We start from the raw sequence: 24214 nt of genomic DNA on the forward strand, positions 1-24214 counted from the left end.
ATTATCTTGTTTCAGTTTTTAATGGTTGAAAATATTTTGTTTTAATGTCTGTGAAGGCTCTCAGTCACCCAGGTCATCTTTCTGGAGCTTTCTTCCCAAGCTCCTTAGATTACATTTTGTTTTGATTTTTATTAGTTAGAGTGCTTTAGTCTTCTTAATTATTATTTTATGGAGGGCATGTGTCAGAGGCAAGCTTTTACCTGGATTTTGTTCTTTCATTTCTTGCATCTACAAGCAAATCTAACAACTAAGCAGCCATGTTGGAATTACTCTGTGTGGTCATTTTTATGCCGTATATAGATGAGTATGAGATGAGTATAAAGATGTGTGTACATCTTTAATACAACAATGATTAGACATGTCTGCCACCACGCAGCTGGTCATAATGGTCATGAATCTCAACTCTGTTTGAGCATTAGAATAGCAACATGATTGGCTAGTATGTTTTATGTCTTGGCTGTTGATTGGCTGTTTGGTGGGGCCTGATGGGACAACCACTATGTTTACCACTTCAAAATTCCCTGATGGAAGTATATTGATTATTCCTTCAGTGCCATGTCTTCCTCTCTTATAATGTTTCTATTCTCATGCATTCCTGTCAGTTTGACTTCACTTTGTTCTTTTTCCCACCGCCTGAGTTCGGTTAACTAATCAATCTCAGTCCCGGTACATGTAAACCACTCACGGTTCACCTTCCCGTTGTCTTTTTACTCTAAGACATTTCTCTGTGTTATGTTTCCAAAATTTACTTCCTTGTATTTTATTTCCAAATATCTGCCCTTCCTTTGTGTTTCTTGCAGTTTTGTTTGTGTATGACCTGTGCTATGCAGAAAGGATCGTGGTTGTTTAACCACGGTCTGATAATTTAAGATCTGGATTTTATGACTTTTTTCTGTCATCTGTTTGGGTCCTCTGAACCATCTCAAATGTGTGGGAGTTTTTTTTTAAATTGGTGAACCCACAGATCTTTAGATGAAAAGAAGTTAATGATCTTACTCAAACAGCAGACATGTTTACATTTTCACCAAATAGATTGCTAACATATTTAGCAGCATTCAGCAGATAGGTTGCTATGTCCTACAAGAGTAAGCAGACACCAAAACCGAGCTGAAAAGTGTGAATATTGAACATGAGCTTAATTTTCCAGGTTGTTAGAAGTACAACTCAAAACAAATGCTAATTTTGCTGCTTAGCTGTGAATAACTAACATTAACACGAAGGTTATATGTTAAAAAAAGAGAAAAAAACAATACAAACAGCCATTATAAAATTAAAGTCTAACAAATAAATGGAAATGTGAGATCGTCATTCGAACAAACAAACTTCAGCTGATGAATCTCGTTCAAAACTAGAATTTCACAGCTATTTAACTGAGGATCTGGTGTGGTCCCTCTCTTAAATAAAAGAAAAGCTAATATTACAGAATATCATATTAGGATATATTACACTGTCTGAAGAGACAGAGTGTACTTTTCCACAAACAAAAAATTATAGTGCCAGGGCAGGTTTCTAGCAGCAAACACAGAAATGACTATAATATCAGATAAAGTCATTTCCTGAAAATCAAAAGCCTGATTTATCAGCCTAAATCCGTTCACCAGTCAACACTAACAGATGGTAATATACAATTCAAAGTCTTACTTTGTCAGCAGTGTACAACAGCACACAAAGCCTGGCAGTAACAAACTAAGCTAAGAGGATTAATTGAGCTATGCTGTGAAACCAGAGGCCTCCATTTTCAAGTGCAGTGACACTGTCTAATCCTACAAACAGCTCCGTTTTATTACATCTCTGCCATAGCGGGCAGCAACAGCTTTGGCAAAAGTGGAAGATACAACTTACTGTGTTTATTTAACTAAGGTTGAAAATGCCAATTCAAATGAGCTGCAGCGAAAACAGAAGCTCGCAGATTAGCCCCCCGAAGAGATGCTCGAATCCATTTGGTCTAATTCAGCTTTAAAAGTTCAGGCCCTAAAGTAGCTGTAATGGCAGACTTTAGTAATGATTCATGTTGTAGTAATGATTCATTTTATCCTCCCAAACACACACAAGCATTATGCTTTGCTGTGATAAACCTGCACAACTTATGCACGATCACACACACATGCAAACACACAAGTTAATTCACAGCAGAAACAGATTACAGAAAAAAAGCATAATTGATGGAGCTTATTGTCACACCTTTAAACACACATTAACACACAAACATGCAGATATTTGATATCTGAATATCTGATATTTGAATGCGTGCGTACTGCTGAAAGCCAGCTTGGAGCCCACTGACCTGAAACTTGCTAAATGACACACAGAGACTAGAGATGGCGAACGTAATGACACAGAGACACGAGATAAGCCAACCGCAACCACGTTAAGAAGAAAATCTCAATCCTAATCAGTATTTGGGATTCCTTTATTTACCCAGCAGCTGTTTGCTAAAAGTCCAGAGTCTTCTTGAGAGATTTCTGCTCTGTAGCAGCTCCTTCACCAGAGAGGATTCATTAAACCTTCGAGGCGCATTGTAGAGAATTAAATGAGCAGATATTTGACTTCAGCGTTGAATTGAGTGACGTACAAATTCAGTTGATCTGGAGCTCTTTAAGCTTCTTATAGCTTATTGTTTTGGTTGTTTGGTCGATGCATCCGCTATACGTTTCCGTCTCTGACAGTCTCATCAGTCAACACAGGCAAGGACTTCTTTGATAAACTCATTCTACCTGCCCAGTGATGAGCAGCAGGCAGAAAATGAAGACAAGCGACTTAAGAGCTGAAGACCCATGTGGTTTTCAGGAGAGAGCACCTCAAGTAAAACGGCAGCATAATTAATATGTATTGTAGAGGCTGCAAAAATAACTCCATCAATAATGCAGGGCTACTGGAAAGGGTAACACATCAAAACAAAAAGTCCTGTGGCAAGTGATGCAATGTTTATAATAAAAAAACAGCCAAAAAACAACAACAAAGTGTCTTAAATAAGATGTTAAATCTTTTTTTTTATCCCAAATCATCTTACCTAGGTTATATCCTCACCCTGAAAAGCATTCTTTTGTCAGTTTTAGCACAGACTAAATAAACGTGTTTTGGCCTGATTATGCTAATAATGTCTTTCTCCTTATCAAGAAAACACGGAGCAGCGTCATCTTTTATTTGTCGTCATGCTTGTGGTGAGATGACTAACATAACTTGTTGTTGTCATTGTCAGTTTAGGTTTGCTTTGATCTTCACCACCTAGAGATATTTTTGGCTCTGCAGCTGAAAAACGCTCCATGTATACCTCTTTTCCACCGACACTGCAGGTGCTTGCGTGGGCCGCCTATGCCTTGGCGCTTTTCCAGAAACCGCCCCCATTGGGAGAAATAGTTTGTGACTGCAAATCATGTATGAATTTCTTGCGGTGGCCCTTCCCATAGCCGCTGACATCATTGGTTCCAGCTTTTTGCGCTGGCACCAGTCTTTTAATGGCTAAAATCTATGGAACCAGTTCTAGATTAGTTTCTTGCACTGCCACAAAGTTGGTGGAAAAAGACTAAAAGCTCACAGTTGGGTTTTTCTGATGTTTTATAACAGCAACGACACTGACCTGAGTGAAGCAAAGGCTAAAAGTGATCTAGATGAAAACCAAAACAGTGGGATATAAATTGCTAAAATGATCTGCAGAACCGAGGAGTACTGAGAGATGTTGACTCTCTGTGGGCTTATTACTACAAATGACCTCTCACATAATACGCGGTTACGAGCCGTTCGTCATTTACAAACATGATTAGTGAAGTTTTTAATTACTCTGATGTAAAATATCCCAAATAACTATTCCCTGTGTGGTGTTGTTCCTTTGCTGCTGTCAAATGCAGACAAATCTCAGCTGGCCTTACAATCTAGTTGCTATAGTAACTTTGTCGCAGTGCTGTTCCTACAAAATATCATCTTATGCCGGCCGACTTTTTGTCCCACAACACTTTCTTCGCTTAAACACCAGTGAGTAATTTATTCATGCCCCTGCCCAGACTTTCCCAGCTGATGTTTCTGACTTGATTTTGACTTGTTGAACTTTCACATCCTTTATTAACATAACAAGTAAACACCAGTTTCTTAGGTCTAATACAACCGAGGGGATTGCTAATGTCCCTTAATGGGACAAATATGCAAATGATCTCATAATCACACTTCACACAGTTTGACGGCTGGTAGATTTTGTAGAACGTTGGAGGTCTAATTAATTCTCTTCTCAAACTTCATTAACATATTTTTGGAATAAAAACTATTTGCATTTTTTCCGGGCACCTAGCCTGGATGATGAGGGTATAGGAAGGATGCACACTTACATATTTGTTTACAGTCACAAAACACAAAGAGACACACTCACACATCTATCTATCTATCTATCTATCTATCTATCTATCTATCTATCTATCTATCTATCTATCTATCTATCTATCAAATGTTGCCTTTGGCTCATGTATATTCATGTTTAATCAACACGGAGTGCAGTTAAGCATAGCCTATCAGATTCTGCCCTGGCATTCCTGGATTTGCATATTTTAATTGCTGCCTCAACAAGTGTATTACTGATACATCACCTGCCTCTTGCACAGACCCACAAACACACACGTATACAGGTGCTGTGGCACATAAAGTAGAATTTAGGTGTTTAGGATCGGTTTCTTTCAGTCTCTTGTCTCTCAGCCTCCTGGTTTCTTTATTTCACTTTGCTGGTAATATCAGTAATTATTCAGGCTACTTCCCACCAGTCTGCCTGAAATTGAATTTAGCTATCTGTGTGTGTGTGTGTGTGTGTGTGTGTGTGTGTGTGTGTGTGTGTGTGTGTGTGTGTGTGTGTGCGTGTGTCTCACTCCCCATGTGTAATTGCTTGTTAAGCTATTTCAAAAGCAGGTGCAGTTTGTCTGAATGACTTCTCTGTTTTCGGAGTAGCTAACTGCTTTAACCTGCCAACTTACATGCCTGTGTGTGTATTCGTGTGTGTGTGTGGGTGTGTTTGCGTGCGTGCGTATAATAAGGGTGACGTTAGTCATCATGTCTGACAGCTCCCTTCCTGAAAATACACCTAAGAAAACACACGCTGCCATTCACATATGTGGCGGCAAGCGCAGGCCCTTGCAAACGCATGCACGGATTTTCACAGGCACAGACGCATGTGTACAAGCAAACAGGCATGCAAACACTCTCTTACGAAAAGACAACACACACCGCGTGCTGCTGACAGATGAAAACCTGACGTCGCCAAAATGTCAACATTTCAGTCTGCAACCTTTTCTGATTGATAGCCTTGCTTGTGAAACTACAGTTTGGAAAGTTTGGAAAGGGTGCTGTGGTGAGTCCTACCACTCAGAGCTCACACACTGTTAAGAAACCTGTTTTTAAATGTCAGAAGCGCAACAAAAACAACACATTGTGATACTTTTTTTAAGCAAAAATTTAATGGGCCTGCATATTAAAATACCAAAAGAAATTTTAGAAGAATACTTTTTTTTGGTTGTTTTTTTGTCTTTGTTTAGTTCAGTCTGCTTTATCGTGTAGCTCTTTTTATATGGAAAAACTGCTTTCAACCGATGCACAACATGAATATTCAGAATTACTGTGCAGTTACACATACAGTAGTTTTGATAGCCAAAATATGCAGTGTCTCATTCTGGAGTTCAGGCACCTCTGGGGTCAAACATAGCATAACAATGTCTTTGAGCTAATGAAAGTCCAGGATAGTTATAACAGAAAATGTTCCATATAATACAACGATGAAGAGGTAGCACTTCATTTGTTCCAACCTGCAGAAGACAAAGATAATACTCTTCAATTCTGATTTAGAAGTAACTTATATCACCTTCAGTCAAATAAAGACAGCAGTATGTGGCAAATAGTTGGATAATGGGCATGTGTATTGTTGTTTTCTGCTTCTCAAACCAGGAACAATTAAAACACCACTGCAATTAAACCCCCCTGCTGTCTTACTATTTGTACCAAAAGCAATACAGATGTCAAACCTGATTATGTTGCATTTTTTATATTTTGTTTTTCAAAGAGCCAGACTTGTAATTTTTTAAAGTGGTCTTGAGAAATAGTTCACCGCTTTTTTGTTGTTGTTTTTGTTTGTGTTTTTTCTTGTCTTTTCTTTAGACATTGGCTGTTTTTTTTCAGCCGTTTTGAGAGGAAGAATTTTCTTTCAATTTTTTTTTAAATCAATTCAATATTAGCCATAACCTGAACCTGTGCGATATCTACGCAAATATAATTTCACCACTTTGTTACTAGCAGCCTGTTCCATCTTCTTTAGCTGAAAAATGACAAAAACCTGCCAAACTTCATTTCAGAATAAAACATTTTAAATATACATTTACAAAAAATGTGTATAGTGTGCAGTGTGTCCTTAAAGAACTGGACAAGTGGGGACAGAAGAAGAAGTTTCAGGGCTAAACTACATCTACATCAGATGAACGTCATGTCTTTAAGACATAGGGGGAGAAAATGACACAGGACCTGAGATATACATCTGGCTCCTCAGCTGATCTATCTACTGTTCACTAAAGCCTCATCAGAAATGGTCACGGTGGAAGGGTGTCTATCAAATAGCCATTCTTAAGGAGGTATATAACAAGAAATGGCTGAGGTATGCAAAATTACACACGAGAACTTACATTATCAGTCATGTTTTGCACTTCAACATTATTTGAACACTGTCCAGAAAGGAGAGTTTTGGTATGTCCTTCAAGAAGCCTGGAGAACTTTTCCTGAAGACTACTTGTAGAAATTACAAGAAAGCAAGACAGCATGCCTAAGATAGTTCAGTCTGAGCTGAAGAATAAATGTGGTCACAACAAATTGAATTTTAATTCAAGCTCATTAGAGTTGTACTAAATTTCTTTCCCTTATGTTTGCACATAAATAAATGCCTGCACTGATTTTCCATGCTCCTAGCAAAATAGGAAAAAAAAATAGGGGTGGCTCAAGATTTTTACACAGTATGGGATTTGTCAAATTTTGCCACTCAGCACTGTTTTTCACTCTGCTATACGAAGTTTGATATATTTTAGCTCAATCCACTTGCTTCTCTGAAGTGTGAAATTCACTTGTGAATGCATTTTACACTGTAGTAACACTTTTTTCTCCTGTAAGAGAAAAAAACAAGGTGAAGGAGACAGAGAAATAGCACCCCCTAAACAGGAGCTTCCCTTCAAAAAAGCATTTCTTAGCCGTGACACAGCTACAATATGTCAGTGATGCAACCGGTAGCCGTAAGGGATTACACATCTTGGCACCTGGTAGCTGCCCAATACAACTGCAGTCTGAACTTTTGACCGGTGTGCAGCCCCACTGGAGAAGTTTGATGTCTTGTGCCTTGCTCATTGACCCCTAAATGGTGGATAATACAATGGAAGAATGTTCCAAAAAGATCTGCTGATCCAGCCAAAGGTCTGCCTTTGTTTGGACAATGTGTATTATAATAAGCTCCTAATGTATACAAATAAACAAAAGAGTCAGGGTTTTATATAAACCAAGCTGCTAAGCTGGAGTGTTTGTACTAATGAGGCTATCATCAACAGTTCTGATTGTTTCTTTCGCCTTCTGTTGCACTAATTAAACCACCGTGTGCCCCGAGGTCCACTTACAGGTAAAATGGGCTCTACTGGTTGCATTAATTGACAAAGCAGGAGAAAGATGCTGCATGGTTAGAATAAGCCAAACTTTTTAAGATTTCGTGCACAGGTGGAAAGTTTTTGCGAACAGGAAAGGAGAAGAGAAAACGACTTCCCTAATTATCTGCTGACAAGCAAAAGAGAATATTAACATTTTAATTAGGAGAAATAAATGAGAAGTACTAGCATGTGATTCAGCAGAGACTATCCATTGCCTTAGCATTGAGTTTATTTGTTTATAGCCAGCATGAGAGAGGATGAAAACGTTGTCACAATTAAAAGTGAAAGCCACAATTATGCTTTTTAAACTACGAAAAACGTGTTTTACTGCGATCGCAGTAAAACACGAAACATAAAAAAACATAAAAAATGAAACATATTAAACAGAAAGAAAAGGACTGACAGGCTCGCAGAGACAAATGCAGTGAAAGTCTAATAGGTACAAGAGATGAGGGGAGTCAGGGGGGAGGAAAGTAAAAAAAACCTTTGCGCTGGGTTCCCCTTCGTTCCAGCCTGTCTCATTGTAAATTCCCTCATTTAAAAAATGGTGAAATTCATTTCTCACACAGATGGGAACAGGCAAGGCTGATTTCATTAAAATACCCCATCTGTTGGAGTGGGAGAGAGGGTGAAAGAGACAGAGAGGGAGAGAGAGAGAAAGGGAGGAAAGGGAGGGAGAGAGAGAAAAAAAACAAACAAGGGTGAACCAAACAAAACAGTTCTGCTGTCCTGAAATAATTTGTTTCTCCTCCAATGATGTATATATATATGTGTGTGTGTGTTTGTGTGTTTCCACGTGGTACTGATGGGAGCTGAATTTGAACAGACAAGCTGCCATTGCTAGAAGCTAGAGAGAGAAGCAGAAATATGTGTAGGCTATGAGGGAAAGACTACGAGAGGGTGAAAGAAGAAGAAGAAGTAAAATAGTGAAATATGCAGCTGGAGTGACAGAAGTAGGTGGAATAGTTTAGGACAGAGATAGACGGGTAGATCGCTTAAAAATGAGAGTAGTCGACAGTGTCAGGATAACGCTGGAAAGTCATGTTAGTCTCTCTTTGCCACCCAGAACACGAGTGCTGTTAGCTTCTTAAAAATTACTGGATGAGCTTTAATGTTTTTACACTGAAACTGGCAGTTTTTTAAAGATTACATTCTAAATTTATCTGAAACATTAAAGTTAATTAAAATAAGTATATTAACAGTTAGTCTGTCACAGTCACCAGTTAAAAGTTTGATCCAAAACAACATGATGTCAATTTTAAGTTATGTTCCCCAAAACGCAAGGGGGGTGAGGGAAAGTAACACTAAAAGGCAACATGATGGAAGCAATAAAATTAAGGTTTATTTTCTTAAATAAACTAAAAAAACAGAGAAGACGTGATCATCAGGTGAGAGAAAGAAAGAAAGACTGAAGGCTGAAAAGTATGTGCCTCTTTAGTGAGCATGAGTGAACCATCATAAACGCACAGCTAACACACTGTAAGGCAAAGTCCTCGCCTCCCCGATGTTAAGAGCTCTTAGCTCAAACTGCTGAGTGGAGTCAGCTGGCGGGGGCGTTGCCTAAAGAAGAGCGGAGACGGCAAGACACACCCACAGGCTAATTCAGAGAAGGTGGCCGTAAACATTTTGTAAATTATGGTGGCATTTAGAGTGGAAGATAAAGTAAGATATAGTTTAGAGCTTGACTTAAGTCATCACTTTGAGTGTGTAGTGTCCTCATTCTCTCAGTTAAATCCACATCTTGCCTGGGATGTCTGTCTTCAAAAAGGAAAGAGAAAAAGATGCCACCGAACAGCTTAAATGTAAACACAAAGTCATGAGGTGTGTCTGTCTTTGATATAACTAAAGTCTAGAGATTTACTTACCAACACAACTTTACATACTTATGATTTTTGACAGTGAATGGTGGCATTAGATAGAAATGAGGTGCCAAGTTGTTCAGTATGGTTTTAATGATCTTACACGCCCTGTGATTTGATTAAACTAAAAAACCACAGTAAACCCTGGAGTCTGGTCATTGATACAAAGTATCTGGTTTTAAAAAATCAAGAAATCTCTGTGCTGGTAAAAAACTGAGGTGCATAACCTTACGTAAAACCATTCACGCTGTTACAGAAACTGTGTCTGTCTTAGAAGTGTTGGCATTTTTCTTTTCTCTTTTTTGGACACAGGCTTATGTACAGTGCTGTGAAAAAGTGTTTGTCCCCTTCATGATTGCTCATTATTTTGCATATTTGTCACTCTTACATGTTCTTATCTGTTTCAGATCATCAAAGAAATGGTAATATTAGACCAAGAGAACCAGAGTAAATGTAAAAAACTTTTTTTAAATGATGAGTTCATTTATTAAGGCAGAAAAGGCATCTATGGTAGGATTCCAAAGAGAAAACTAATGCTGACCAACAAGGACCCAAAGTCTTGTCTCACATCTTGATGATCTCCAAGACTTTTGGGAAAATGTTGTGTGGCCTGACGAGACAAAAGCCAAACTTTTCTGAAGATTTTGGTTTTGATGTAAAACTAATACAACATTTCATAAAAGGAACAACATACCAACAGTAAAACATGGTGGCGCTAGTGTGATGGTCTGGGACTGTGTTGAGCCTCCTGGACCTGGAAGACTTGCTGTAATTGATGGAACCATGAATTCTGCTCTCTACCAGAAAATCCTGAAGGAGAATTTCCAGCCATCAGCTTGTGTCCTGAAGCTGAAAAGCACAGTACAATGATCTGAAACAAACCTGCAAGTGGCTCAAAAAAAAAAAGAAAAGGTTTTGGAGTGGCCTAGTCATGTTTTGGCACAACCTCAAACAGACTGTTCATACTTTAAAACTGTCCAGTGTAGCTGAATTATAACATTCTGCAAAGATGAGTGGGAGAAAATTCCATTGTCAACTATTGGAAATTCTTGATTGCAATTCTTGCTGCCAATGCTGGCACAACCAGTTATTAGGTTTAGGGGGAAAATTTTCCACACAGGGTCAGGTGGATTTGGATAGCTTTTTTCCTTAATAAACAAAGTAATCATTTAAAACTGGATTTTGTATTTTCTTGGGCTATCTTTATTACTTTTACTTTTCATCACTCTATAAGTCCACGTGTGTTAACCAGTGTAGGGACTAACGCGTTATTAAGTAACGCGTTACAGTAACTACGTTATTATTGTGGTAACGAGCACGGTAACTAGTTATTGTGCCAAAATCAGGAACGCGTTTATCGTTACTGGGATTTAGATAGATTCGTTATTCGTTACTTCGTGTGTTGCGTTTGACTTACCTCCGAAATCGGAACACAAATCGGAAATCGGTCCATGAGGTTTTGAGTTTCGAGTACAATTGAAAGCACCACGACTGCAGTTTCCGTGTTGGACATAAATAGCTCACGTGACGCTGTAGTGGACGACGGTCCAGGCGTGGGATTTTTCTCGTTGAAATATGCACATTCAGTTAGGGAAGCAACACATTAATAAGAGAATTCTGAGTAAAACCAAAGGTACTTTCCCTAGCAACTAGTTACTTTGAAAATAATGAGTAACTTGAAGTAACTGAGTTACTTTTGATAGAAGTAACTAGTACTGTAACTAAGTTACTAATTTAAAATAACTTACCTAACACTGGTGTTTACCCAGGTGTTAACACTTTATTTTTTAGAACGTCAAAAGGAAAATATGGATGAATCACCAATGGATTGATCATTGTCTCAGTGCAGCAGCACTCAACCAGGTTTACATATTTGGTTGAGTTGTGGAGAAAAAGTTGTAAATAAAGTTACAATTACTTTATCAAGTCTCAAATGTGTGTCTCATATATGTCATTTACTGAAAACAGAAACAGAAATCTGCTAATGGAAACAGCTTAATATCCAGTTTGGCTCAAAAACCAGTATGAATGATCATGAGAAGAAGGAGGTGACAAAGCAGAGCCTTAACCAGCTGTGACTCAGCAGAATAATTAGGTTGTGTATCACACTCCTTACCAGATGCTAACTGTGATGCACAGAGGGTAGAGGGGGAGCGATTTAGCTGTCCTTTTAGGTCAATAGACCTTCGCGAAATGACACAAAAATGTGTAAATGCAATTTTCAATATCTGCTGACTCAGTGAGGTCCAGCTCTTTCGCAGCCATACTGAGGTTTTGTCAGAAGCTGCTGGCATTACAAAGATATGCACACATTGTCCTTTGGGGTTTTTGCCAAGAACAAATGGTCCTCTTTGAGAGAGTGACAAAGTTTGCATAAAGAGGTTTTAGGGGTGGTGGTGGTGGCGTAAATCACACAGCGTACAACCCAGAGGTTGGTGGTTTGTAACAGCTATGTGCTTCCTTCTCTTTTCTCTTTGTTAGGCAGAGGCACCAAAAAAGTATCCAGCAAACACCTGTCTCGTTATTGATGTAACCGGTGTGTCGCGGCATCGTCAAAAAAAGTACACCTCGTGTGTATCTCTTATACGCCAAAACGCTTTCAGAAAACAGCTGGATTTAAAGGCTTGGGAATGAGGACTGGCTCTGTGGCCACAGTCTGAGACATGAAATTTAACAGTTAAAGGACGGTGAGAAGGAATGAGATAGTGTGAGAGAGGAGCTGGCATTATATTTTACATTTGTTTTCAAATGGTTTGAGATTTACTGAAGCCCAATCTTAATGTGTGTGTGTGTGTGTGTGCGTGTGGTGGCGTGAGGCCATGTGTGTACGCGGGTGAGCATGTGATTCATGTTGGAGTGGGAGTGAAGGGTGGGTTTAGATTGCTCCATAATTCATTGTGTTCCTTTTTTTATTGCATTTGAACAACAGAATTTCCCTACAGAGGTAATAAAGTTTATCCTCGGAGAAGGCAGAAACTGACAGAGAGGGCTAATGAGTGGAGGAAAATGAAGAGCTGCCAACAGAGAAGTGTGATTAACAGCTTCTGTTTCTGAACCTTTGGCCTGGATCAACCACCTCTGAACGGCAGGATCTGGTATCACGCTCTGCGTATAAAAGTTCGACTAAATACTCCAAGTTGCATGTCTTCCAGAGCCGCAGGGTAAAACAGCATGACCTCATTTGTTGTTGTTTTTTCCAAACCCAGAGGAAAAGAGTTGTTGTCCCATTTATTGTTTGTTTTCACTGACAGCAGTTCAGCTAAATTGTGTTTTCTAGGAGGAAAGTGATACTATATTTACTGTGGCTGCCACAGCCAAAGAGAGGAGGGTGTTGTCTGTGCAGGCCCAAACACTTTGCACATGCCTCTTGTGAATGCACATATTTTGGACAAGTGGTTTAGATGAGACTGAGATGATGAATTCATGTGTTGCATATGCATTCATTTATTACTCTTTGTAATTTGTTTGAGTGATACATTTATTTATGTGGCTTTTTGTAATTAAGGCAGATCTACAGCGTGATGAAAACAGGAGTCCCCGGGTGTACAGTAAAATCCTTCAGAATTCAAATCAAGAAGAAGAAGAATCTGCATGGAGGAATAACCACATGTCTTCTTAATGAGCATGCTGTGACTTATGGGAGGAGTGTCAGCATCAAATCTTAATGTCACTCTGTTTTATAATTGACGCATGTGGCTTGCTTTATTACAGACTGTATTGTCGATCGGTTGGGATAGGTGGTGATGATTTACAGCTGAACATGACATAAACATCAAGTATTTCTTATACAACTGTTAAATTATTCTTGTTCTCATTTAGCGTTTCGCTGGAACGAAAAGAATTGTGTACCAAGAGCGAACAACACAGCTGACTACAGCCAGGAAAACAAGAACGATCTAAAATGAGCTTTCATGATCTAAACCTGCAGATCATCATTCTGAATGTCTACACAGAACTCACAATGGCGGAACTGGTTAGTGGTTACTTTTAGCTACATAACATGAGATGGACTGGTTATGAACCAGCGCGGTGTCAGCAGTGATGAGGGAGCTGAGTATGGCAGCAAATACATTGATTTACTGTTTGATGTGCATCCCTATCCTCACCTGTTGCCATGAGCTGTGGGTAGACAAAATAGGATTGTGGATACAAGTGGGTGAAACAAACTTCCCCCTTAGAGGGTGAGGAGGGTCTCATAGTAGAGCTGCTTCTCCTCCACGTCAAAAGAAGCTACACGAGGTGATTCTGACTAGGGATCCTCCTAGATGAGGTGTTTTGAGCATGTCTTGCTGGGAAGAGGCCTTGGAGCAGACCTAGGATATATGCTGGATAGGTTATTGCTCTCGATTGGCTTACATGTAGGAATGCTTTGGTGCTTCCCTTGAGGAGCTGGATGAGGTGGCCAGGGAGAGGGAGGTTTGGCCATCTCTCCTTGCAACCAAGACCTGGATAAAACACAGAAAATTGATTGATGGATGATTACTTTCCTGCACAACAGTACACCATATGTAATTGCATAGTAACTCTTAACTGCTTATAGGGGGAAAAAGTGCTAAAAAGGCATCGGTGCACTAGAACAGCATCAAATGTTGGACTGAAAAGTGACAAAAAGGAAAACCAGCTCCCCTGGTTAAAGAGCACCTAAACACTTGTGGAAAATGTTTTTGCAGTGGTTAAACTTTCAGTGGTTAAACTCCTCTCAACACTGCAGTGATCTCGCAGTGTAAACCAAATGTGTCAGAGTAATATGACTTCAGTGGCTTTATTGTTTGATGCTCGGCTGGAAAGTTTTATCCTCATTGCTACCAAAACATAGCAACACGGCACTCTTGATTGATGTAACAACCTCCTCTTTTTGTTTTGTTTTTTTAATATTTGCTTTAATTATTTGAGCTTTGCTGCTGAAAATCCTTTTACTTGGCAGTTTTAAATCTTTTAAACTGACCATTTACCTATTTTCAGTCTAACCTAAACAAGCTGTGAGAGCTCCATTATTACTATTGACATTGTCTTCCAAAGATGGGAAAACTGCCAAAGATTAAACAGACTTTTGAATTTGTTAATGAGTTTTTCCAGTAGTGAAACACTGCTTTTAAGCTCGCTATTCAATCCCTAGGACTCTGTATTAGTCACCGATATGCGCACATGTCTAAAAAGCTTTTGCATTTCAGTGTTTTGGCGACGTGTGTTAAGTAACAGACCCTGATCTCAGGGGCCTGATGCTTTTTCAATAACATCAGTTCAGTCTTTTCAGATTTCCCACCATCTTTCCTGGCAGTCATAATATAGAACTGCCAAACATGACCTTTGGATGATAGAATGAACTTATAAACACCAATTTGGGACTCGCAATTGCATTTCACAAACAGCCTTACAAACATTTCATGAAGAAAAAAAAATAAATAAAGAAAAGCAGCCTCTCTTTAACCTAAACCGCTTACCCTCACTTATTGCTGTTTTAAGATACTATTTCCCCACAAGCCCTCATTAAAGGCTAATTTATTTGAGCTTTTGGAAGTTTGGAAGTGACATGGCATCCCCAGGAGAGTTCAACCCGTAACCTACGCACTTCACTGGAAATGAGAGAGTTTCTTTTTCCTAGCATTATGTACTGTATCCATCAAAGAATAAACACAAATCCTAAAATTAAGTCAGACATTTTATAAAAGTTAATATGTGGAAAATCTTGTGACCAAAATATTCAATAGAAACTACTTTCTAACATTTGTACCATAAATATGCATGCATGTTTATTCTGGTGTGCTGATGTCATCCCATCAGGGAGCACAGGAACAACACATTTTCTCACTTTCTATAAGAAACAGACACACACGCACTCACACACACACACTAGCAACCAGCCGCAAACTCTCTGTGATAATGCACACTGGGCATTTATCTTTACAGTGAATTATGGTACACTGCGGTCTCATTGACTCTGTGCACAAATGTGAGTGCGTGTCTCTTAGTGTGTATATGCATAAGTGTTGAATTATGGTACCCGCTGTGTGTGTGTGTGTGTCTGTGTGTGTGTGCGTGGCTGTGTGTTTTGAATTGAATTATGGCGTTGCGCTATCTCATTGACTTCAACTGAGTCCCATTCATCACAACTTAACCATGGAAATAGACTTTATGGACAAAAATGCTGTTTTAGCAGTGTGTGTGTATGTGTGTGTACGAGACACTGTGTGCAAGTCCTTGTGTTTGTGACTGTGGAAATTCCCCCGATATATATTACAGCATCGGCATGTGTCAAAGAAAGAGAGAGGTGCTCAGTATACACACATTTAGTGCACTAAAAAATGAAACATCAGTGGTGTTTGATGTATTTCTGATTCTTTTTACCTGCATTGAGAAATGATTTTTTTTCTCGGGAGCAGTGCAATTACAGGTCTAAATCTGAACCTCACAATCATTCACTCACATCAGAGAAAAAAAGTTACAGAACACAACAGAACGATTTATGAGGCTGTTTGCAGTGACCCAGAATGTATGTGGGCAATCTCATGTGCACACACACAGGTGTGCATGCACTCCACATTCATAAAGCATGTACAATCCATTCACATTGACCTTTTACTATAATAACAAAGTTACATTTTCTTTATGAACGTGTGTGGAAAGGTCAGTACAAAGTAAAAGTGCATGTGAGCCTTCGACTAAGGGGAACAGCAGGATTCATATTCCCTACAACAGGTTTACAATTTTTATACTTTTTTTGAGTAGAGCTGAAAGTTTAGTGTCCAGCAATGAATTTAACAACTGTAATAGTTTCCTCTAAATAATATCCTCGTGTGCGCTACAAGACATGACAGGGGGTTGGCATGAGGAGGAGGAGGAGGAGGCGTGAAGGGGAGATAAGAACAGCAAAAGAAGTCCTTTCTGTCAAGGTCTGTTTTCTGTTAAGCGGTGACACGTCAGCTGATGTATGCCACTCTTACCCTGTTCTTCTTTTTAGTGGTGTGGAAAGTCAGCAGTATGGGTTTGAATGTTCCAAATACTGAGGTTTATTTTGATTTTCCCTGCACATGTACACACTTTGCGGTACTGAGTTTACCTCTGCAGTGACAGCTCAATAACAGCAGTTGTCTCACAGGTTTATGGTCAGCAACACAATCGCACCAGCATATTTTGCCACGGCTGTGTGTCTCTGCTACTGCTTTTAAAACACTGATCCATCTCGCTCTCATGGAATCATCAAGCAGGCCCTCCTCTGCTCTCACCATCTTTGGTGGTGTTTTATCTTGTAAACTCCCCCGTTCCCACCTCTACTGCCCAGCTTCACGATTGCCACTGAGGAGTGTTTATTTGTCCCGTTGAAGCTTAAGTGTCGGTCGATGCCCTTACATCTCCATCCAATCTTTTCCTCTCAGTGTTTATCATGGCTGTTAGGACTTTTCATCCCTCCCATTCAATCTTTGAATCTCTGCGTTACAGGACTCAAGATTATAGCAGTTTTTCACCCAGCACCAACCGTGACAGTAAGTGAAAAAAAGCTGATAGAAAAAAAAGTCCTACTCTTTTCACATGTGACCCATGGAAAACATACGATATTAGTAAATGGAAGCAATAATGACATTATGCCCTAAAATTGCACTTAATGTTATCCTTGCATCATCTGACAAAATACACTGGTTAGACAGATAACATGCTTACACGATACTTTAAGGCAATCACTCCCTCTGTTTTTTTTTTTTCAAAATATATTCAGATATTTGAAAAAAGAGGAAAATATGAAATAAATAGAGGAAAAACAAAACATACATGCTGAATGATGGAAGCAGGAAATGACCATCAGCGTTTTAACAAAGATATGAAATGTGACTATTTATGATTTTGTCTGCTCTGAAAGGCCCACTTATGCACTTGTGCATGAATGACAGTACAAGCGTGTGCTTATTTGTGCAGACAGTGGTCACAAAGCTACAGAGGAGATGGCGTGCCTTTTGGTGCGTGGGCCATCCTCAGTCGTTCTGTCGGGGCACATCAAAGACAAGTACTACAGTGACTGACAGACCATGTATTCAGGGGCATTTCCAGGATCTTTTAAAATGGGCTGGCATGTTCTAATAACAAAGCAGGGGCTGCTTTGTTATATTCTGAAACCATAAAATTTTATCAGAATTAAAATAAATACAAAAAAATGGTAATATTCATGCTGCAGCTCTATTGCTGATTCTCTTACTGAAGTGGAGCTGCAGAAGAATTTAAATATCATTTTGTGTTGAATAATTGTTTTTGTGTAAAAAACATGTATTTAGGCATTTCAGATATAATAATACTTAAGTGACTTAATGGTCACAAATTAATTCATGAATTATTGAATAATAGGTAATTCAGAGTGCACCAGTTGTATAATAGTTATATAGTATAGTTATATACTTATAATGAAAATATATTTAAAGGATCAAAAGTAAGCAGAATTATGTAGAATAACACATTTCAGTGAAATATACAGTACTACATGAATATTAATGTATGAAAATTATCAGTTCATTGATGTACAAATACCTCTTTGATGCACCAGCTGTTGATGATTTTAATTATTTATATATTTCTGGGTAGCTTGAGCTATAATAATGCAATTAATCAGCACAATAAGAAGAAACTAAAGCTTTAAATTCATTGGTATGGGTTACAAAATATAATACTGGCATCCAACATATAGTGGTGTAAAAGCAGAAGGCAGCATACATACTCTGACTACTCCCCTCATCCTCTCATACAACAGTATTGACCATTTTAAGATTAAGAGCCCTTTACTCAAATGAGATCCGGGGCAGGGGCTGGTGCCATCTCGTACCCCCCTCTACACACACCCCTGCACTGTAAAATCTAATTAGTTCCCAGAACTCAAAAAAATTATGGAAACTCGTTGCCTCAAAAAAATTGAGTAAAGCTTAGCTAAAAATGACTAAGTTAGGACAACGTATTTATTTTGAGTACTCTGTACAAGCTCATTTGTTCCCAGAACTCAAAAAAATTGGATCAAGTTTACGTAAGATGACCAAGTTAGGACAACTTACTCATTTTGAGTACACTGTACTCAAAATGTACACAGCCGTGTTAGTTCCCAGAACTCAAAAAAATTATGGAAACTCGTTGCCTCAAAAAAACTAAGTAAAGCTTACTTAGGATGACTGTTAGGACAACTTATACATTGCAAGTCTGCAGTATTAAGAATAACTTGATATTTCTGACTTTCTGACAATACTAATTGTTTACCTACTGACAAACATTTCAAGTTCAACTAAATGAAAAAACAATTTGTGGTACCATGAATATCATTAAAAATAATTAACAACACTTTTGTAATGATGTTAAAATGAGCACAACTTTTATTTTCAAACACAACAAAGTACAACAGCCAACATACTGGACACTGTTCTGCTGAATAAAAATGATATTGCCATCACTGTTATAATCTTACAACGAAACAAAGTCTTAGATGTAATTATTCTGAAAATAAGTTTAGGCCTACCACAAGTTTGTTTTGTACTTACATTACTTATATAATCAACATAAAATATTTATTGTTCTGTCACAAGTGCAGTCTCTAATTTAAACAACACATTCGTTTTTCATTCCAACACAGGAGCTGGAATGTTGTAATATTTTAAGGATGGCTTGTTTCCAGTCCAGTCATTACTGCCTGAATGACTGTCATGGATCGAGATGATCCAAATGTAAGTGCAGAAGAAAGTCTTTAACTTCCCTTAAGTACAGTTGCAGTGGATGTGGGTTGGAGATGCAATGAGCTTGAACCTGCAGGTGACCACCTTCACTGACCACACCATCTGTGACGGAGGACTCATCTCTCCTGGTGTCCTGCAAGCAAACAATCATATTTTTTGGAACATGAACTTAATTGCTTTCTTAAAACATTTTTTCTGCATTTGGTATAAAACAGACTCCAATTTAGACAATCTCAGGCTCCCTCCCCGCCGGAGAGGTGACATTCAATGTCCCAATTGTCAGTCTGGATAGCTGTGACCAACACACAATATTGTCATGAAAGAATAACTTTAAAAAGTGCTATGCAAACATGGGCAATAACTTTCATTCTAATGATGTGCAAAATGATTTGGGCACAAAACAAATTTTGCTGTTAGAAAACTTGCAGACTTCACTATATACAGTGTAGACCCTCTAAACTAAGTTTGGGGGATGTGATCTTTCAAGAAATGCAGACCAAACTGTTGTTGTTTGTTTACTTACACAGCATGTCTTGTAGAATTAACTGGAGTCGAAGCAACAGCATCGTGCAGTCACATCTCAAGTCTAATAACAGAAGACAGGAAAAGATCAGTAAAGAAACAACTTCCCCAAACCAAAGCACAAATAAAACAATAAGTAAAACAGGCTGATCTAAAGTATGATTAAAGTTCGGCCTGGTTAATATAAATGTCACTGACAGTTACTAATATATTGGAAAACCAAAACACTTACCACTGAGTTGATGTCTTTCTGTCCAACAACAGGAGTGCTGGTCCCGAGCCTCAAAGACAGTAAGAAGCAAGCAGAGGGAGAAAAAACAGAACATTTTTCAGAAACTGATTTGATCCTTAATGGCTGTGCAATCATTGTAACATAGAGTTCGCTTATGTTGTTAAATAAAGGCTAGATTTGACATTAGTAGATGCCACAGATGTTCTAAAGCTGCCACAAAGCATGAAAAAATAGACGTCTCCGAAAACGTCGGAGCATTTTTGCAAATATGTCATGTCTTGATAAATCGAGCAGATATTTGAACTTTACACAGCTACATTCTCGCCTGAAAATATCTTAAAAGTTTATTTTGTGACCCAGAAAAAGTAATACGTTTTTCAGCGGTGCTCCTCCGCCATTGCCGCGCTTACAAGTGCGCACAGGCTCCGACAACCGTGGCCGACAAATGCGATCCTCTTTTTCACCAGACTACCCTTTCTGGGTCACAAAATAACCTTTTAAGATATTTTCAGGCGAGAATGTAGCTGAGTAATGCTCAAATATCTACTTAATTTATCAAAATATCACATATTTGCAAAAGTGCTTCCACGTTTTCGGAGAGCTCCGTTATTCACCCCCCACACCCACCCCACCCCTAACGGCTGCACCTCCCAAAGAATTTTGTCTGGGCTCTTATCTCACTTATTTATTTCAAACAATCAACAAAAAAATTCACCGACATAGTTTTATGTAAGGTTTTTAAGGCTGTGGTGTTAATTTTTAAGTAACATGAGCACAGCGGCAGCAGCAACGCTAGGCTAACACTAACTAGCTAGCAAGATTATAAACCTGGTGCTAAACTAAGAGAAGCCACAAAATCAGTTTGAATACGAGTAAACATTTACTCACCAAGTCAGTAAAGATCCACAGCAATGACAACAATAATATCTCCAGGTTTGCTCAATATATTCCATAACAAATGCTGGCGCCATGAACATGCGGACTGATCCGGGAGGGAGGAGGACGGTAGTCACGTGGCATTTTCAAAACACATCTTTCATCCTTCCGCCCTGAGAAGCAAAACTTCCAGCTTACTTAGTTTTTCTAAGTTAGGACAACTCAAATTAATCGAGTTTATCAGCATTTTTGCATAAAAAGTACTGGTAACTTATTTAAATTGAGTTCTAATAACAAATTGATAAAAATTGAGTTCAGCCTATTTAATATTTTTAATTAAACACAATATTACATTTTACAGTGTGTGTAATGCTGTTATATTTTGAAATTTAAAATCAAAATGATATTGTCTATACTATAAGGTAATCAGCTAACAAAAACATAAACAACACAAGTTCATAAATTACTATAAGATAAGTTGATTGTTAGTGTGCCCAGTGTCACAAATAGGCATTGGTGTGTCAAGCAAAATACAAAGAGCCTATCCCAGCTGTCTCAGGGTGCACCCTGGACAGGTTGCCAGTCTGTCGCATAGCTAACACATAGACACAGACAAACATTTGCACTCACTGTTACGCCCCACTTAAAAACGAAGTGTTTACTGGGGTGGGGGGTTACACAAAGTGAAAAAGAAAACATGAACTGCTGGAAAATAGATGTCACTAAACATGATTTATTGCCCAAAACTACTAAAGTAACAATAAACACTCACATTCACACCTATGGGCAATTTAGAGTTACCAATTAACCTTACCCCACTAACTGCATGTCTTTGGACTGTGGGAAGAAGCTGGAGTACCCAGAGAGAACCTACACAACCACGGAGAGAATATGCATAACTCCACAAAGAAAGACCCTGGCCTGATAGTGGAATTGAACTCAGGACCTTCTTGCTATGAGGCAACATGGCATCTGTAAGCTGCTTTGCAATCCACTTCCAGCCCAGCACCTCCTTTCACAAGGAGTTCATGTCCCCTAACAGAGCCATGCCACCAAAACAAAGTGGTTCTGATTAAACTGCATTTTGTGCTCAAATGACAAAACACTTATAAAAATTGATCTTTTTCTGGCATTTGACAGCTCCAAAATGGCTTCTAAAGTGCACTTCATAACAAGAATTATTAAAGAATATGCTAAAATTTAGTGTTATTGTTTTTTTCCAGCTTTTGTCTTTTTGCAATTCAAAAATTGACATTTACTGTAGCAAATTCTTTTCTTTTTTTTGACCTCACATGATGTTTTTCACTCCAACAAGCCGAATACATGCACACAGTAAAAAGAATAAAATATATACACAAACTTTCAAAGGTGATGGAGAGTGCTCTTCTGACTCTGTACTGCAAAATATGCTGAGCCAATGAACTAAGTCAACCGCTGTTTATAATTATAGATTTACAGCTCTCTGCGTGTGTGACCATGGGTGTGTATGTGTGTGTGTGTGTGTTAGGTGTCTGACTTTACTGTTTTTTTCTTTTGACTTCACCTGACCTCAATTTACCTGCCGCTTGCCTCTAAATGTAGCGTCACCCTACAAGTACACACACACGTACGCATGCACACACATAAACGCAAACATACACTGTACTTGCTTTTGCCAGTATGTGGACCAGCTTACATATCCTGTCTTCCTCTCACATTATCATATCTACACACACATACACACACTCACACACCCAGAGTTCTTCATATGAATAATACATTATTATATAAGAGCTGCCCTAAAGTCTAGAGAGAACTGGAGACAGTGAAAGAGAAGAAGTGTAAAACTTTCTTTTTATGTGTTGTTAGAGTTAGTTTATTAGATGACTGGCTGTGACTCTCGGCACAAACTCACACATACTGTACAGTGCTGCATTCGTCTCTCTCCATGTCCCCCTGCATGTCTCTCTCTCTCTCCTTCCCTGAAGGCTGTCAGATTGCATATGCCAACTGATGACACTCTGATCTGTGTGCGTGCGCCTCCATGTGTGTGTCTTTGGTGTGTGGGTGCTATAACCTCTATGCCAACTTAAAGTGGGTTCTCCGTTTAGAGTGGTGATGGCCCGATTTGTCTTCCACTTGTCAACTTCAGCTTCCCGAGAGAGATAGAGAGAAAGGGAGAGAATGAGGGAGAGGGCTGAGGCCAAAAAAAAAAAAAAGCAGTGGACGTATTTGTAAAATTAAAAGTTTGGCTCCTGAAGCTGTTTGTAAAATCAAAACGTTAACACATATCCGTGTCGACATCTTGTTCTGCCTGCTGTAAAAATATTGCAGACTAATATCAGGGTGATTTAATTAGAGTGCCAAAAGAAGGGGCATTTGCAATACTGCATGTTAAATAAAACATGGTGACCAGTTTTTAATCATCGACAAAGACGGTATTCAGCAGACAGCTGACAGTGCAAGAGAAGGACTGCAGCTTGAGTGAAATGCTCCTGGTTAGTATTCACTATTCAGTCTCTATTCTTTGCTGATGCAGTAGTGCTTCAAATGCAATCAAGCCAGACCTGTTTTCGAACAAAAAGACAGTGTAAACAGACTTACTGCTGCCAGTTTTCAAATCGTGCAGAAGCTGTGTAGGGTTTTCTCGCCGAGCTTTACCTACTTCAAAGGTAAGTGGAGGAAGGGAGAAAGTCAAAAGAGGTCAATACAACAGCAACAACTTTTCGTCTTTTTTCTCTCCCAAGACCAAGAATTTTGATTCTTGGCTTTCATCTAGCCATAATGAGGCATGTATATCTGGAGATGTTTTTTTTTTAACTATCTAAGCTTTAGTCTATATCTTTGAATACTGTCAGGAACCGGCTCAGGCTCCCTTTCTACATGCGACAAAAAGAAAGCTCATACATGGGCAGAAGAATAAACTAACAAAACACAAACACCAAAGAGGGTTGCTGTTAAGCCAATGGAAGAGAGAACCCATGAGCCACTTATCTGGGCCAGCTTTTTATAGCCTGATGCACAGGTGAACTGCATTAGCAGACGACCCTCCCGTGTAAGCCAGCTGTCAGCAAGAATAGGCCAGAGCTGCCTTCTAGACGGTGGGAGGGGCTTCAGCTTCTTGTTTTTGTTTCTGAACTTGAACTTTTTAACTACATGTTCTGTAGATCTTTTTAAAGGTGCACATGGTGTGGAATACCTGTTTTCTGAATGTCCATTTGCCACACTCTAACTTGAAATGTGCCTAATTTAATCACTGTCTCTCATCTGCTTCTGGCCTCACACGCCAGAGGAATTAAATCTTTGTCTCACTTTCTGCACAGCCTTTGAAGCATTAATTTAAGTACAGCTACAATTATAGTTTGCAAAACAGTCTGCAGCAATGTGAAGTGTGGCAAAAGAGCTAAACAG

At 38.9% G+C, this 24214-nt stretch overlaps 2 long non-coding RNA genes across 3 annotated transcripts; both read right to left on the reverse strand.

Moving 5' to 3' along the window:
- Positions 1–12980: 12980 nt before the first annotated feature.
- Positions 12981–23769, reverse strand: LOC102081547 (uncharacterized). Its single transcript, XR_270296.4, has 3 exons — positions 23408–23769; positions 22881–22955; positions 12981–13944 (listed from the first exon to the last, which is right to left on the reverse strand). It is a non-coding gene; the product is annotated as an uncharacterized LOC102081547 (long non-coding RNA).
- Positions 19289–21177, reverse strand: LOC109196460 (uncharacterized). Of its 2 annotated transcripts, XR_002057910.2 has the most exons (4): positions 20837–21177; positions 19949–19997; positions 19718–19780; positions 19289–19327 (listed from the first exon to the last, which is right to left on the reverse strand). It is a non-coding gene; the product is annotated as an uncharacterized LOC109196460 (long non-coding RNA). The 2 variants fall into 2 exon arrangements; XR_003215829.1 differs by lacking the exon at positions 19289–19327 and having other exon boundaries at positions 19641–19780.
- Positions 23770–24214: the final 445 nt, after the last annotated feature.

The sequence above is a fragment of the Oreochromis niloticus genome, linkage group LG22 (genome assembly GCF_001858045.2).
Source record: "Oreochromis niloticus isolate F11D_XX linkage group LG22, O_niloticus_UMD_NMBU, whole genome shotgun sequence".
Classification (NCBI taxonomy): Eukaryota; Metazoa; Chordata; class Actinopteri; order Cichliformes; family Cichlidae; genus Oreochromis; species Oreochromis niloticus.